The sequence below is a fragment of the Lonchura striata genome, chromosome 4, assembly GCF_050655825.1.
Source record: "Lonchura striata isolate lonStrDom1 chromosome 4, ASM5065582v1, whole genome shotgun sequence".
Classification (NCBI taxonomy): domain Eukaryota; kingdom Metazoa; phylum Chordata; class Aves; order Passeriformes; family Estrildidae; genus Lonchura; species Lonchura striata.
In genome coordinates, this window is record NC_140706.1 from 40,191,022 (window position 1) to 40,206,830 (window position 15,809).

Consider the following 15,809-nt stretch of genomic DNA (forward strand, 5'->3'; position numbering starts at 1 on the left):
TATTTTCCTCAGAGTTGGATCAGATCCAAACCAGTTGTTTTTGTTTGGTTTTTTGTTTGTTTGTTTTTTGTTGTTTTGTTTTTTTTTTGTCATATCCATGACTTTAAAAAATTGGTTTGAAAATGGTTAGATGAGAAGGTAACAAAAAATATATGTCGTATTATCTCTCTCAGGGACTCTAATACAAGACAGTTATTGAAAGATGGAAGGAAGATGACTATTTTAGTTTTTTAACTTCAAAAATGATGTGTGAATCAGTTTAAAATATCCAAAGTTCTAGAGCATGAACCTGAATTCAAAGCTTTTGAGAACAAACAATAATTGTGACTATTTTTTGCCAGAAAATATATTGTAGTTCATTCATGAATTAATTTGCCTAGGGGGGAGATAAATCTTTACAATAAAACCAGGTATTACAGTGAACTATTTCTATCATGTTAGTGTAAAACTTCAACAGATGGTATGCTTTAGAAGAACATGGATTAATTTTATTTTCCTGTGAATGCTTTTATAAAAACAAAAAAAGGTATGTGCAAAGAATATCATAGCTGTAATCTGTCTAGTCAAAGAAAATTGTATGCCAAACTAGAGATTTAAAAATTATAATGTTGATTTATAGTAAAACTGGTTAAGGTCTCTTTAGGAAGCAACAAGTAAGGGTAAAATATTTTCATCTTCCAATTCTTCTAAAAAGAAATTTCAGTCCACAAAATAAGATAAATCACAAATATAAATTAAAAATAATTTAGAATATGTAGCTCTTTATCCCCTCACAATGGGATTTGCATAAATATTGTGTAAAAATAAATACCAGTGGTCAGATACAGTACTCTGATCATTAACTGAACAAAGACTAAAACCATCCTGTCAGCTCTTTAACCTAGCCTATAATTAAGTTTGCATTCCACACCATTAGTTCTTATTTACAAGAAAATGAATCAAAAACTGCTCACTCTTACAGGCATAATCCCAAAACTTGGTGATTGGTTAATGAATGGTTTATGCTGCTTTTTTAATAGGTAGTCTGTGGGACTATAGTTAACAAGATGTGACTGAACCACTGCAAAAGCTGTGGTTCAGTGCTGCAGGAACTGGCAGATTCTCTTTATTGAGGCTTTGTGATGTCAGATCTGTGCTGGGATGAGGCTGACAAAGACTCTCACTGTTTCTTAGGAAAAAGAAAAAGTAGAATATTGATAATATTATGAAATTAAAACAAAAATCCTAATTAAATTATTTGATAAGAGGGTTGAATACATCGACTCTGTGACACATTTCACTATTTCACTTATCTAAAGTCTTTCCATTATTTACTTTGTGTCTGGTGCCTCTGTCCACTGCTCTGTTCTCATGCAGAATAACTCCAGTAATGCAACAGTGCCACTCTTGCATTCTAGGTTGAATGATGATGATCAGTGAACACTGAATTGGTGAGAATGATCTCTAAATACAGGTATTGTATTTGATTAAAGATATATGGTGGAAATAGTTGGTGACATAAATAATCAGTGTTTTCATGTGTAACTTGATACAATAATATAAAAAGAAAAAAATAAAAATAAGAAAGTGGTACTGAGTGACATGTATATGCAATGCTATTGTAGTAGTTAAACTGGATCATGAATTCTTTTCCTTTGATTCAAGATGTCAATTTTTCCATTATGCCCCAAGGGTCTCTAAACTATGATGATTCAGCTGATTGCAAATTCAATATCAAAACATTTGCACTTCTTTTCATTAGTCTTATAACCCAGTTCATTATAGTGTTTTAGTTCAGTGTTATATCAGCACAAGCCACAGTGCTGCAGATGCTCCACAATAGTGGATATAAGTGACAGAGGTAGGCAAGGTCTAAATCAGTCACACAATTGAAATGTAAATGCACCATGCCAACCAGAAAGGAGGAGCACACAGAGTTTAGATTGACCCTCAAATGAATTTTATACATAGAAATGTTATCCTTTCAAAGCTATACTTAATATAAAAATATTTTCTCTAACAGTTTGCCTGAAGTTAATCTGTACTCTTCTCACATGCTATATGGATACTCATCTTTATATTCTTAGTTTTTACATTCTAACTTTATTGTCATTCTCTTCACTATATTCAATCTATTCTTCACTTTCAGTGTCTTCCCTATTTTCTGAGTCTTCTTTGTATTCATAGCAATGTGTGTTCCGTCCATGGAATCTAAAATATTTCTTAAAAACATTAGCTGCAAGTTCTGGATTTATCTGATCTGAAGGTCTCAAAATGACAGGGTAGTTTTTCTTTACCCTGTATTTTTTCCTGTAGGAACGGAAGCATGTTCCCTGCCAAAAGCCATTCTGAGCAAGAGTTTAACCAGTCTTTAAAGGGCATTTTCTCTGCTATGTATAGTTTTGATGTCATTCCTCTTGATATAATTACAATATCAATATTCATTTTCTTGGCAGTATTCTTCACAGCTGGCATTAGATGACCTCTGAATTCACCTAGGATAATTATTCTTCCTTTTCTTAACAGCACACCTGGTCTTCTGCTCCAAATATTGTTCAGTCAGTCCTTCATTAAATCTGTAGGTATCTATCCTTGAATTTGACACGTCACAATTATTCCAGTAGCCAGTTATTCATTCAGCATTGCTTTGTGCTTCCATATCACATACAGAAGCAATATTAGGCCATCCCTCAACACTGCCAACATTACTGTATCAAGCATTTCTTCATTCACCAAAGTTTTGATAGTGGTAGATTTTGTACCTACTTTTTCAATGATACAGTGGAAGTTAGATGAATCAGTTTTCTTATTTGGCTCAACAGATAACAAAGTAAAAGGACTGAGGATCTTTCCAATAGACAAAAAAATACTTTCTGGTATAATTTGAAAACAACACTCCTAATTGCTCTTGACTTCTTGCTGTGAAAAGTTTTGTACTTTTGCTAGCTCTTGATCTTTCTGTTTAATCATTTTCCATGTATTCAGATTTTCATTTCTTTGACTATGCACAAATTATACAACTTTGTTCTCACTCTCTATGGCAGTATCCTTTTATCCTTTTTATCCAATTCGGTTGATTTAGTACATAAAAGCTTTCATTTTGATTGTTTCAAAGGTAGATTCTCACATTTTTTTTTTCTATCATTACATTTCTTCTAAGCCTTACTTCTGTAATTTGTTTTCTACACACCATACCATCCTTAGTTGAAAATTTGCATCATATCAGCTTCTTATACCTTTTAGTATATTCCCATCTGCTCTTGTAGCTCTCATCTCAGGAAGAATTGTCATATCACTATTCAAATATAAGATTCAGGGAGATTTATAAAACTGCCATAAATGCCAGTAGAACTGCCTGAGCTAGAGCAGGGCATCCAGCTGGACCAGTGAGGAGTGAGGAAAGCAAGAATCACAGGTTCACTCTATCCCACCATCTTCATCTGGGCACATGTGATATCCATCAAGTCAAAGCATCATTAGCACCTTGATAAGGAAAATCAAACATGAATATTTAGATTATAAATACTTTACTGCAGTTCAGTTCCTGAAATTTGAATGACAAGTTTCCTAATGATTTTAGTACCAGGAAAAAGAAAATAAAGCCTACCTTTGAGGTCCTTCAATTGAATAGAAGCAACTGTAAATTTCCTGGTAATAGGTGACATAAATTGGAGCTGCAGCATATGTTGGAGTTGATAGGTACAAAATACTCATCAGCCTTATTAAGAATTCAGCCTTATTGCATAAGTATTTCAGTCCTGTCTTCTAGATGCTATGATACTTATTTGAATTTAAATATATGGTCTACTCTCTATACCAATATGATAGACAGCCTTTGGAGATTCCTCTGTTTCTTTTGTCCTTCCAAAGAAAAGGAAGGTACAGAAAAAGACAACAGTAAAAGTTGTTACTGGACATTAATAGCAATATGAAATATAAAGCTCTGCTGGGTCTGCTGCTGGATAATTCTGCATTTATTGACTTGATATCAGATGTATATTCTCTGTTTTGAATAACTGTTAGCAATATAGGTTTTGACAGAATCAGCTGTCAAAACAGAAAATGTTTCACTGTTTTGGAAAGACAAACCTCAGCTTTGGTTTTTTTGTTTAAAGCTCCAGTCCTTTTCTTTTCTTCTTCTTTTTTTTTTTTTTTTTTTTTTTTTAAGGTGAGAAAGTGACATCAATGGCAGCTAATACCTAATGTGTCAAGGTTGCCAAGTAACAGGTAGATGTGTCAGTGAAGGTTGCTTCTATGAGAGCAATGCAGTAGGTTATAGTTTCAAGTACCTGGAAAAAAATTTGCACTGTATCTCTGTCTCAAACCAGTGAAAATTCATGTAGTCAAACAAAGAATACAGTACGTCCTTAAGACACAAGTCTGATAGTTTGGGTCACTTTAAATCTTAAAGACAGTGAAATAATTAACATATCCAGTTGCAATTTCCAGAAAAAAAACATTCTGATGGAAAAATTACTTGAAAGTATTATTTTCTGTGAAGTTGCTTGGATTAAATAGTTGCTATAAGCAAAATTGCTGTATCAGTTTTGAAAAATGAGAATTTGACTGAAAAGAATAACAAGGTGACATAGAATCAAATGACCATGGAATTTATTACGACTAATCACTAATTTTTGACAATGACTTTCCTGATTCTTAACTTACCATCGGCCACATTAGGGGAGTTTTGCAGTGGTCTGTAGGGGACAAGATAGTGGTAAATATCTTCAATAATGCTTTTCTTCATGGAATAAAGTGTTTCAGTATAAAATCTGATGCAAAGGTTTGAAAGCACTTCGGAGGATAGGATTAGAATTCACAGCATTCTTGACAGACCAGAGAAACAGATTTAATTCATTAAGTTAAAATTCAGTAAGGACTAAAGACAAGCATAAAGCACTATATGCAGGAATTAAGTAGGTCCTTCTAGGGGACCATTGGTCTCTTGCTGGATGCCGATGAGCAAGAGGATTCCTTTATCTTTCTGATAAGGAAAGGCAACATACACTATGTTGGACTCTTTGTTAAGAGCTTTCTAACTATAAAGAAAGAGCTCATATGTGTCCAATATGGCCATGATGGTTTTAGATACATCCAGGCTTGAACTGCATGGGAAAATATAATTTATTGTAATTAATTAATTAAATAACATCCACCTTAAATTGGATTCTTATGAGTCTGCCAGAGCCAACCACCTATGATCCATGCATGAAGCAGCTAAATTTGACAAACTAGATCTTTGCTATGTATCTGGTCAAGAATGTTCTCTGCATACAGAAATGACATTCACTATAGTGCAGGCTTGAATTTTCATAAGATTTAAATTTATTGAATGCCAAGCCACATTTGGATCTACTAATAGTTATCCTAGACTTCATAAAAACTAAAAATGATGCATACTACCTGAAAAATACAGGAGAGTATGCATTTTGGAAGGCACGCTAAAAGTTTATTCAAATGCACTGTGAGTATGCATGTCTGCTTACTGTAAAATGCATCACCGAGGGAATGGAGTAAAAAAGAAAAACCTGAAATAATATCCACAAAGGTTTAATTGAAATCTAGTAAATTCAATGCATATCATCCTTGCAAGACACTGTCTACATACCTATAACATTGGAATATTTTCTTTCTGTTCCCCGAGTTCCTCCCTAACATCTTGCTGGAAATATCAATCATTGCCCTTTTTGAATATTGCAAATTTCACTTGCTTAAAAAAATACATCTAAAATTACATGAATTCATAAGATTAAAATACTTTGGAAAAAATATAGTATAATCAAAACTTGTATGGATGAAACCCAAGCTTTCAGGACTTTCCCCATTTTAAAAATGAGACTGACTGGAGGGAGCACTCCATAGTTTGGTTCAGACATTTATTTGTCTGCGCTTTTTGCAAGGCTTATTCAAGTCTCAGTTTGCCTAAATCAGAGAAATGGTACTCTTGAATTTTTCATGGTTTAGAGCATTTTCTTTGTTTAAGCTTTGGGTAATGGCTTACTTTTTTCATCATTATATTTCCTTCCCTCTGTTTTCAATATGCATCTCTGCAAAGCAGGATAGTTATAATAAAAAGAAGACCAAAACACAAGCCTACAATTTAGCCTTAAAAACATAAGCCTGCAAACAAAATCTACTTGGTAACACTAGTACATTTGCATAGCTTTCTTCTGATAAATAATTTCTCAGTATTAAGGGAGAGGAATTAAAGAAAAAATAAATTTCATAAATAGGAAAAACTAAATTTAAGTAAGTAACTACTTCTGTAGACAGTGCTTGTTTCACCTCTTCTAAAGAAGGTGGGAACTAGTTCTTTTAGCAGTGAGCATAGCCCAGACCATCATCTGTTGCCTCTTCCTTGCAGTATTTTCTGTTGTTGATAATGTTGATCTTGAGGGACTCACAAGCTTCAAAAACAGTGGCTGTTCTCTTCCATTGTCTCATCATCAACCCTTGGCTTGCCTAAGGTACCAACACACCCACCCTGCTCCCCAACCTCCACCATGCTTACCTAATACTAATCACTAACATCAGACACAAACAGAAAAAAAGGCCCTTTTTTGTATATATAGCCCAAATACAGCCTTATTAACTTTTTCTGGCACCCTCAATTGATCTCACTTCTTGGAAAATCCAACTGACCAAATGGGCAACCTTGTTTTTCCACTTTCCTATGTTATCTAATGGTATTTGTGACACTGACACTGGTCATAAATCCCCAAGTCCCTACTTGCTCCCCTCCCAGCGACTAGGGTAAAGTTTTGGAAGGGCAAAAAAAATTCTTGGGTCAAGATTAAGGCAGCTTAATAGTGAACTAAAATGTGTGCACAAACAAAGCAAATTAACAATTTTTCTTGTCTTTGGGAGGCAGATGTCCAGGTAATTTGGGAAAAACCCAGCACAAGGAAGGTTTACTTGAGAAAATGAAAGCCATTATCACAAATGATCTCCACTCCTCTCCTTTTGTTTTATAGATGAGTGCAATGTCATATGGATAGCACACATCCCTTTGGCCAGCGTGGGTCAGTTCTCCTGTCCGTGTCTACTGCCAGCCTATAACCTTTGAGGGAGACAGAGCAGGAGAGAAAAGGCCTTGGTGATGTGCAAGCACTGCTCATCAATAGCCCAAAACTTGGTTTGTTATCAACTCTGCTTCAGTCACAAATTCAAAAACACAACACCATACAGGCTGCCATGAACAAAAAGAACTCCATTACAGCCAAAATCAGTCTATGGAAAACCTCAGTGTTATCTATGTTGCTGGAAGGTGTCCAGCTTGAAGTTTGAAAGTTCAGAATGAAAGTTCACAACTGTTCAAAACAAAGTTGTAGAAAACTGTGGAAAACTTTTCAAAACAAAGCTGTGGAAAACTTTGAATTATATAAAGAGAACTGAAACTTCTGCCTTAACAATGCCTTTCAAAAAATCTGATTATTATTACCAGCCTTATCTCTTTCAGTGAAAATTCACCAAAGTACTTTCTGCATTCTTATAAATTATAGTACATCAATTTTAAACTATGATTCCAAAATAAAATATGTATAATAGATACATTATTAATAGTGAAAATAAATAGAAGGTTAATATATGAAGGAAAATATTTTGATTTTCCAATTTAGCCTTAAAAATTGAAAGCATATCTCTTTCAGCAAATGAAAAAATAGCTAAATAAAATAGCAGTTTATATAATATTCCACTCTTGTTCCATAGATATAAGATGAAAATTGTATGTACTGAACAATACATTTGAAATAATGGCAAAGTGTAACTACTCCCACCTTTTTCCAAAAATACTTTGAGGGAACATTTTAACAGGTTTTTGTAGAAATCAAGGACTTGTCACTAATATTTCAAATGCAGTCATAAACTCAATGATTACCTACTATACTTTCATTCTCATGTCCTTAGAAATTTACAGGAACATCATACCATTAAGTAAAGAATAACAACTTTTTGTTACTTAGCTAATACTAAAATGATGTTGCTCTCAGCTCTCAGTGTGATCATTATCCATCAATGTAAAAGTAAAGGCAGCACTATTCTGAGGAGCATTCAATATCTTCTGTTATTCATGCATACTAGATTCACCTCTCACTGCAGTGGAGTGAACAGAGATCATTCACTGAAACCAGCCTACATACTAGAGTGAGGAAAGAAGGGTGGGGAAAGAAGATAAAGGTTTTCTTTGTTATACCTCATCATCATCCATGGCTATTGTCTGTCTGACTCAGATGCCAAGATTTCCATGAGAAATCAGTAAGTATGCTACTATTTTCAGCTAGCTGTCTCAGGTTGTTTAAATAATCATCTCTAATTAAACCAATCACCAAAATGTACTTAAAATACCCACTCAAAACATTCTTTTTTTTACTTTGTATATGTAGTTAGACTTGAGCATTCCAGACATCACTGTGTTTTGCTTCCTATGACTATCTGAAAGATAAGGCAATTTGGTCAAGTTTCTTTTTATTTCCTACAGTAATTAATTGTTTCAGAAAATTGAGAGTAAATAATTTTGAAACTGGAGATGATTCTATCTACCAAATTCAATTATTTCCCCAATAAAACTGTATAATTTTATCTCAGACTGCAAAAGAGATACTGCAATGCTTAACCACCCTTCTGTGTCAAGTACAAGCTTTTTATTTATGGGGCTCTTTCTGACCCACATAGCATATAAAAGAGTATTTACTATTCTGAAAGACATACCATAGCAATCCTGATGATGGCTGTCAGTATAAAGGATAATAAAATGTATTGATGAGTTAAATAGCTCATCAGCATTTACTTTTCATGTTCCATGTGTTCAAATAGCTTTCAAATGGCTATAGTATTCTATAGCTGCATATCACAGCTGGACTTTCAAGTCAGCAAGTGATTTGAAAACCATGGCTTCCCATGCCCAACTGAATCCATATACTCAGTTGTGTTTTTTATTAATTGCTATGTCACTCTAAGTATACTATTGAGTATCAGAAAATGTTCTGTAATCAGTAAACCCTCATGGGTATTCAGAGCCTAAGAAACATACAGCCTCTCTTAATAAAGACTAGCACAGCAACTGTCCAGATGCTCTGTGCCCTGGAAGGAGGATCTATGGGGAGGATTTATCCTTCCCATAGTCTCTATGTTGTCCTTTGGGCCTTCAGTGTTCTCATCCTAACGTTAATGTTGCACTAACAGAGCAAGGGAAAAAGCTTCAGACACCACAGAGACTGATTCCTTCTCCTTCCATGCAGCCTGTTTTCTCCACAGCTGATCTGTAGCATTGATCCAATCAGCAGAAAAGTGAAACTTTATTACTTGGCTCAGCAGTGAAATGATGAAGGAGGCATTTTGTAACATTAATGTCTGCATATTGGAAGAATAAAAACAAAAAAAGGGTGGAAAAAAAAAAAGAAGCTGGAGTGCAGGGTTTTCTGCTGAACTTCTGTGTTAGGAGCACTTTGCAGAGTCTGTTTCCCTGTGTCACATGCTGAGAGAAACAACTGCAAGGCATCAACAAGCAACCTGCACATCAGCAGGGCAGCTCTTCCCCTAGGCTTTGCTATGTCAATTATATTAATAAATATAGATCTCAAAATTACAGGACACCCTCCGCCAGCAAAGATTTTGAAATGTGTACATCAGATGATTATGGGGTTTTTTTCAGCTTTCCCGAAGTTACACTCACATTTTCATCTGTAGTGCCTAATCATTTTATTGTGAATTTCCAGTATTTTTATCTATTGCTTCTTTCAGTTTCTGGGTTTTCTTCATTAGTCTTCTAGCTTGTCACCCAGCTGTTTTTATTTATTATATCTCTGTCCTTTCCTCATAAATTGCTTCTTATTATGCTTTATTTACACTTGATTTTTTCATTTTCAAAAGCCATAATCTAGTTTTTGCATTCTGTGAAGTTCTTTACTTGTATAAATCCCAAACATTCCTTCTTAGCCTGTCCTCCATTGAAGTCAAGAAAGTTCTAAATTTCTCCACAGATTCATGATTTGAAGATAGGGGCAAGGAATTGGCTGTTTGGTGCCTACTTTTAAAGGCAAGCAACCAAATGTTCCAGTATTTGTTTAACAAGAATATGTTCTGTTATAAAATTCCTGTAATGATAAAGCAGATTGGCCTCAGCAAACTGCAAACAATTGCATCTGCAAGGCATCTTCCTACAAGTAATCCATATTTGGATTTGTCCTTTTGTTTTTTTTAAAACACTGGTATGTAAGATTAAAATAAGAAATAAGCAACAAAATTTAAGCTCAGTGTTTGAGTCAGATATCTGAGAGATTTTGACTTGAAAAATATTTTGTTTTGTTTGTTTGAGACTTAGAATTTATTTCTAGAGAAAATGGGCAGACATTTTGATTAAATTGAGAAAATACTTTGTTTCTATGGAAAACAATAATAACCCTTATTTTTCCTTGTGCTTTGATCAAGTAATACTCAAACTGTGGCATCTTCAGATTTGTAGATTTGTTTAGAAAAAAAGTGATATGGTAAATCTCACAACAGGAGATCTTTCACAGGACAGAAAGCACACTGTTGAGCTGAACCCACAATTTAAATAGTTCAAGGGATATGCTGTAATATCAAATAATCTAGTTTGCTTATTATGTGAAATTGCCATTTTTATATCAAAATACAGGTTTAGTATTGGAAAGTATCTTGACAGACTGTAAATAAATGTAAAAATATAATCTTCAGATAATGATCATGATATACAAATACCCGTTTTTGATAATAAAACCGCCTTAACATGGATAAATAACATTGCAAAAATAGAAAAGGAGTGTCTGGCATGTCTATAACATGCTCAATAAAATAGCAACATTTAAATGGTCTTATAAAGATAATCATCTTTGAGTGAAAGGCCAGTGTGTCAAAATATTTTTCAAAATAAATTGTAAAACTATATAAACAAAAAATAAAAACATGTTTGCTAATATCTTTATTAGAAACATTATTTCGGCTGTTCTGCTTCTAAGAAAATAAAGTATGTACTTGCAACTTATTTTTTCTAAAGGATTAAATTACTACTTAATCTAAATGATTAATATAAAGAATTAAAGAAAAAATGAAAATAAATTATACTACAAAATGTTATTTTGAAAAACACATTGCTATGTTTCTTTAGTCCTTCTCAGATTTAAGCCTTAACTCTGGTGATAGCTTTTGCAATTGATTGGGATACTGTGTTGTAAATGGTGTAGGAGTTTTGTCTATTTTTCGAGACAGCTCTTCTCAGACCTTAGGGTTCTGGGACACTTTTGAGAGGAGATTAAAACCTATCTCTCAGGAACAATTTTGATTTAGTAGCTCATATATTTTGATGGAGAAATGGCTTAGACAGCATTTTGATGTGCCTTTCATTGCTACTTTCTAATTTTGTGATTTCCCAGATAGATATTCTGGTTTGCAAGTAGCCTCTCTCTTGTGTACTCCCTTGGCTTTCTTTGGTGTTGTCTGTTAAGGAATTGTATTCTTAAACCCTGTTCTCTTCTGACAGGTAGTGATTGACATATCTATTTTTTATGTATCAATTTATTCATGCTGCATTTTTTAAGAAATTTCTTTTTTCAGATATTTACCTCTTTTCAAGAAATTACCTCTGAGATTACCACAGGTCTCTCTTCATTATCCTATTTCTTTCAGTTTTCAGGATGGCACATCAGGAATCAACCAAACTAGTTTAATCTCCATTTGTCTTCTATATGCCTTATTTAGCATTTAACTTCTTTATTGTTTTCTGTGTTTTGTATTTCCCCTTTGTTATAAGTGTATTTTACCTATTTCCTGGTATTCTAGCACAAAGTATTCCTCTGAAATAATGGGACTAGTGTTTTTCTTTAGGTAGATTAGGATGACATTTTTATAAAAACACACAAGATAATTTATATCTTACTCAATTTAATAATGTTTCCACAGCAGAGGGCAGGGAATGCATCTATTCAGGAAAACCTTTGAAACTGAGCTAACATATAGTGTTCCTCCAGAAGTATTCAAATGTATATCAGTAGATCTAGCAATGGCACATTAAAGAATTGAAAAAAGACCACACAGATATAGAAAGCTGTCTCCATCACAGTAATTCTATTGGGTTTTTTTAGTATATTAGTATAATTTTAAATATGACATTAAAAATTACATTTTGCCACTGTGTGTCTGAGTTAATGGAAATAATCTTTCATGGTGTCCCCTGGGAATTCAGGTCTGCAGAAATGGTAAGTAAATAATAAAATTGGGTATTTTTCCAACACTAAAAGAATTTTTTTCCAAAGCTTATTGTTCAATGTCAGGGAAAAAGAAAACCAAAGCCACTGCAGCAAAACAATCACAAATATTGCAAATATTCCAAAGTGGTCTGACTACCAACTCTATTTCATTGCATGTGATTTGTAAATAATGCCTAGGATTTTATATACTAATGTGTTCTGAGGCTCACAGTTAGGACTTACATAAAAATGGACTTTTTCCCCTTTCTATAATTAGTAAGAATGTCCTCAGCTGTTCAACAGAATTCTGTGTTAAGGTATGTGAGATACAAAAGGCCACTGGATGGAAGGATGGCAGGAGTGATCTCCAACCTATTTTGTATGGTTCTGGACAGGAAGCCTACACAATGGCCTGCTATGTCTCAGGTATAACTGCACAATTGCTTGCCCAGAGAATCATAATTTTCAAGCTAGACTGGACTGTAGAATAGGGCTTTTTCTTGTCCTGTATGTCATATGTCAGAGGGATTTTCTGATAAGTACTTTAGAGCCATGGACATAAAATATTTTTTCTGACTGAAAACACTGTCAATTTGCTTTTTTCTCAGTATGAGCAGGTATTAAAAAGGATTCTACTGTTAATGTTTAATTTCTGTTGTAGAATTGTGTTTGGTGCTTCTTAACAAAAAATCTGTCATAAACGGATTTCCTGAAAGTAATTAGCAACTTTAAGTAGCCATCCTAAAGGAAGGCAATCATAAACCAGTTCCTAGTGTGGTCACAAATCTCTCTCACAAGAGACACATGGAGCTATAATACCACACTAGAAATATTTTTCTTTTATAATGATCAGATATTACTTTTTACCTCTATTTAGAAATATAGACCAGGTCTGTGGTTCAGTTATACAAGTGCAATGCCACAGAAGGTTTCATTACCTCTTTCTTTAGGGCCTGCACTTCCTTCTGTCTGTTGCTTCATGACTGCTTTATTCGTAGTGTTGATGTAGTCACTTGAAGGATAGATTTTGATTGCCAGCATTTAATTCCTCTAGTCTCAAAGCATCTCAGAAGCAGATGGTATCAGAAATCCACTTTCACAGAAATATTTTTCCCCTTTTTTAACTTGCATGTTCTTAGTCCTGAGGTTTTTTTAAGCATAAATTGTTCTTCCTGAAAAACGAAAATCATAGAAAATTAGATCTTCTCTGTGAATAAGACACATGTTGTAAAAGATGGTTTACTAGAATAATATAATGCATATAACATTGGTCTGACTAAGGATTAAGTCAGCATTTTGAAACACTTCTGGTTTCTTTATCAAACTGACACATGCATTAAGCATCTGAAACTGTCTTGGGACTACTTTGTATTTAAATGTGTTCATGTTGATTTTGAAACACCTCTAAAACATAGGAAATTAAAATATTAATGAAATGCTTGAAAGCAATGATTAAGAATTGAACGGGTAGGAAATATTTCCTCATTCAAAAACATGGCTTTCAGTAAGACCTGTTAACATGAGACAATTATTCCTAGCTATTGATAAGTGTAGAGTAGATTAAACTATTGAAGAGATTAATGATCTAGTACTTTTCCTTAAAGGCTATTAACTACTATATTAATGCTCTTTCAACTGCACTAATATTAACTATTCAAATTGTCAGTCCTAGTGTGTATTAATTCTTGGTATGTTCATGTTTAGGGATACAGTTTTGAGGAAGGTGAAGACAAAAGAGATTATGATTTCTAGAACCTTACAGAAAGAAAAAAACCTCTAAAATTATTCTTATTTTAAATTTTGTCATATGTAAGTGCTCAGTAGTGTATGCAGCAGCATAAGCCTACACATGTTGTTTATCCCATTAACAAAGTTTGGGATTTACATCTTTCAAAGAGTACTAATACATTAAATTTTTAAACCCAAAATGTGATGGCAAATTCATGCATTTATAGATATTTAACGTAGTTAAAATGCAAATATGTAACACCTACCTAATGACATTTAGTGATTATCTAAGTGATTATCTTCTTTGTGATCAATTTTCTTTGTGATCTTGTCTGGTAGGTACCTAGGGTTTGAATAATGTTCAAAGCAGTGTTTTTGCCTTCGATTCTACCTTCATTTTCTTGATCTTCAAATAGTATTTAGTGTTCTTCATCACAGTCTAAAATTTGATATTTTATGAAACACAGGGTTATGCAATTACTCACCTATCCAGGACAGGATTCTGTGGGCAATTTAGGCTCAGAAAAGTTTGGAGCAATTGTTCTCTGTAAAAAACAACAAAAAAAAAAAAGCTATCATCTCTAAGCCAATAATATTAGACTAAATTAAATTAAAAATATAGCAAGTTCTCCTGAAGAAGGCTTTGGTCTTCTGTCTTTAAGTTTATGGGAAAGAAATAATAAATAAATAGAACTTAAAGAAAAGAGGACCAAAGTAGAGAAATGAAAAGCTTTCAGCAGTCATAACAGGTTTCTGATAACATTGAACATATTTACTTTGGTGGTGGGTTTTATAGCCTCCAAGAAAAAGGTATAAAAGCCAAATTATAAAAGCCTCACAGCTGACCAATCTGCTTCTTATTTACCTCTTATGTCAATACAGGGCTCCATTATATAGCCAGATTCTGTCTAAGTCTGGTTGACAATATCTGTAGAAAAATATCTGGAAAAAATCTATGGAAAATTATAATTTATTGGTGTATAATCTCAGTGGTTATGTGTAGGCTCATTCCCATTTAATTTGAATGATGTAAATTCACAAGAAACTTCTTGGAAGCCTCTTTGTGCAGAGAGCTGAAGTGTGGCTTTCAAAGACTTTCTAAGGCATAGGGCACAAAAATGATAGACAGGAAAAAGAATGATATATTCTGACCAGCAGTGAGGTTTAGTTATGGAGACTTATGTTTGTCACTTTCAGCACTGCAGGAGCCCTTCAGACAGTCATGTACTGACAAGCATGAAAGCACACTGACGTGGAAAGAGTCCTTCAGGGAGAAGCTGAAAAAGCAATATTTTGGGCTGGTCCTTTCCAGAAAAGTTTATTGTATTTTATTCAGATTTTTTAAAGTACAAAACTGCTAAACATCAAGGGAAATGGAGGATCTACAAACTATCAGGTGACCAGTGCACTAAACAGACTTATAAAAGCTTAATCAGTTTCTGCTCCTCAGGCCATGATTCACTTGTGCTTTTCACATACGCATTTTACAGCGATTCTGCAGATTGTTCTGGCTAGGTATCATAGCTTCTGACCTAATTTTTCTTTCTTTTGCCTTTAAATATATAATAAGATACTTGATAAGTCTGTTTGTTATAGATTGAACAGGAGTTGTTTTGAATTTTCTGGCAGCATAATTTTTTCTGAATTACACATGTCTCATATGCATCTCTGCCTGGTGTCCTATTGAGACACAGAATTAACAGTTTTCCCCAAAACAGCCAAGTAATGGCAAATCTAATGGTAACCCAAAGTGTAAGATTACCCATTGAACTTGGCCACACAGCTCAGTAACTTGTTAAATGAAATAGGAAATGGCTGTCTACAGTGCTGTGCTGTGTGGTAAATCTTGGAATGTCAGAGGGAGCATTGAGTTTCAGCTCTGTATGGGAGGAGATGATG

General features: G+C 33.9%; 1 long non-coding RNA gene across 1 annotated transcript in view; it reads right to left on the reverse strand.

Annotated features, from left to right (window-relative positions):
• LOC146767601 (uncharacterized) overlaps positions 1–15,809 on the reverse strand; it is a 57,580-nt gene that overhangs the window by 18,400 nt on the left and 23,371 nt on the right. Inside the window, exons 2-3 of the long non-coding RNA XR_014954794.1 lie at positions 14,396–14,455; positions 1–13,354 (exon numbers count right to left, since the gene is read on the reverse strand). The exon at positions 1–13,354 is cut by the window's left edge and continues 18,400 nt beyond it. This is a non-coding gene — a long non-coding RNA (uncharacterized LOC146767601). The remainder of the gene's footprint in view (positions 13,355–14,395; positions 14,456–15,809) is intronic.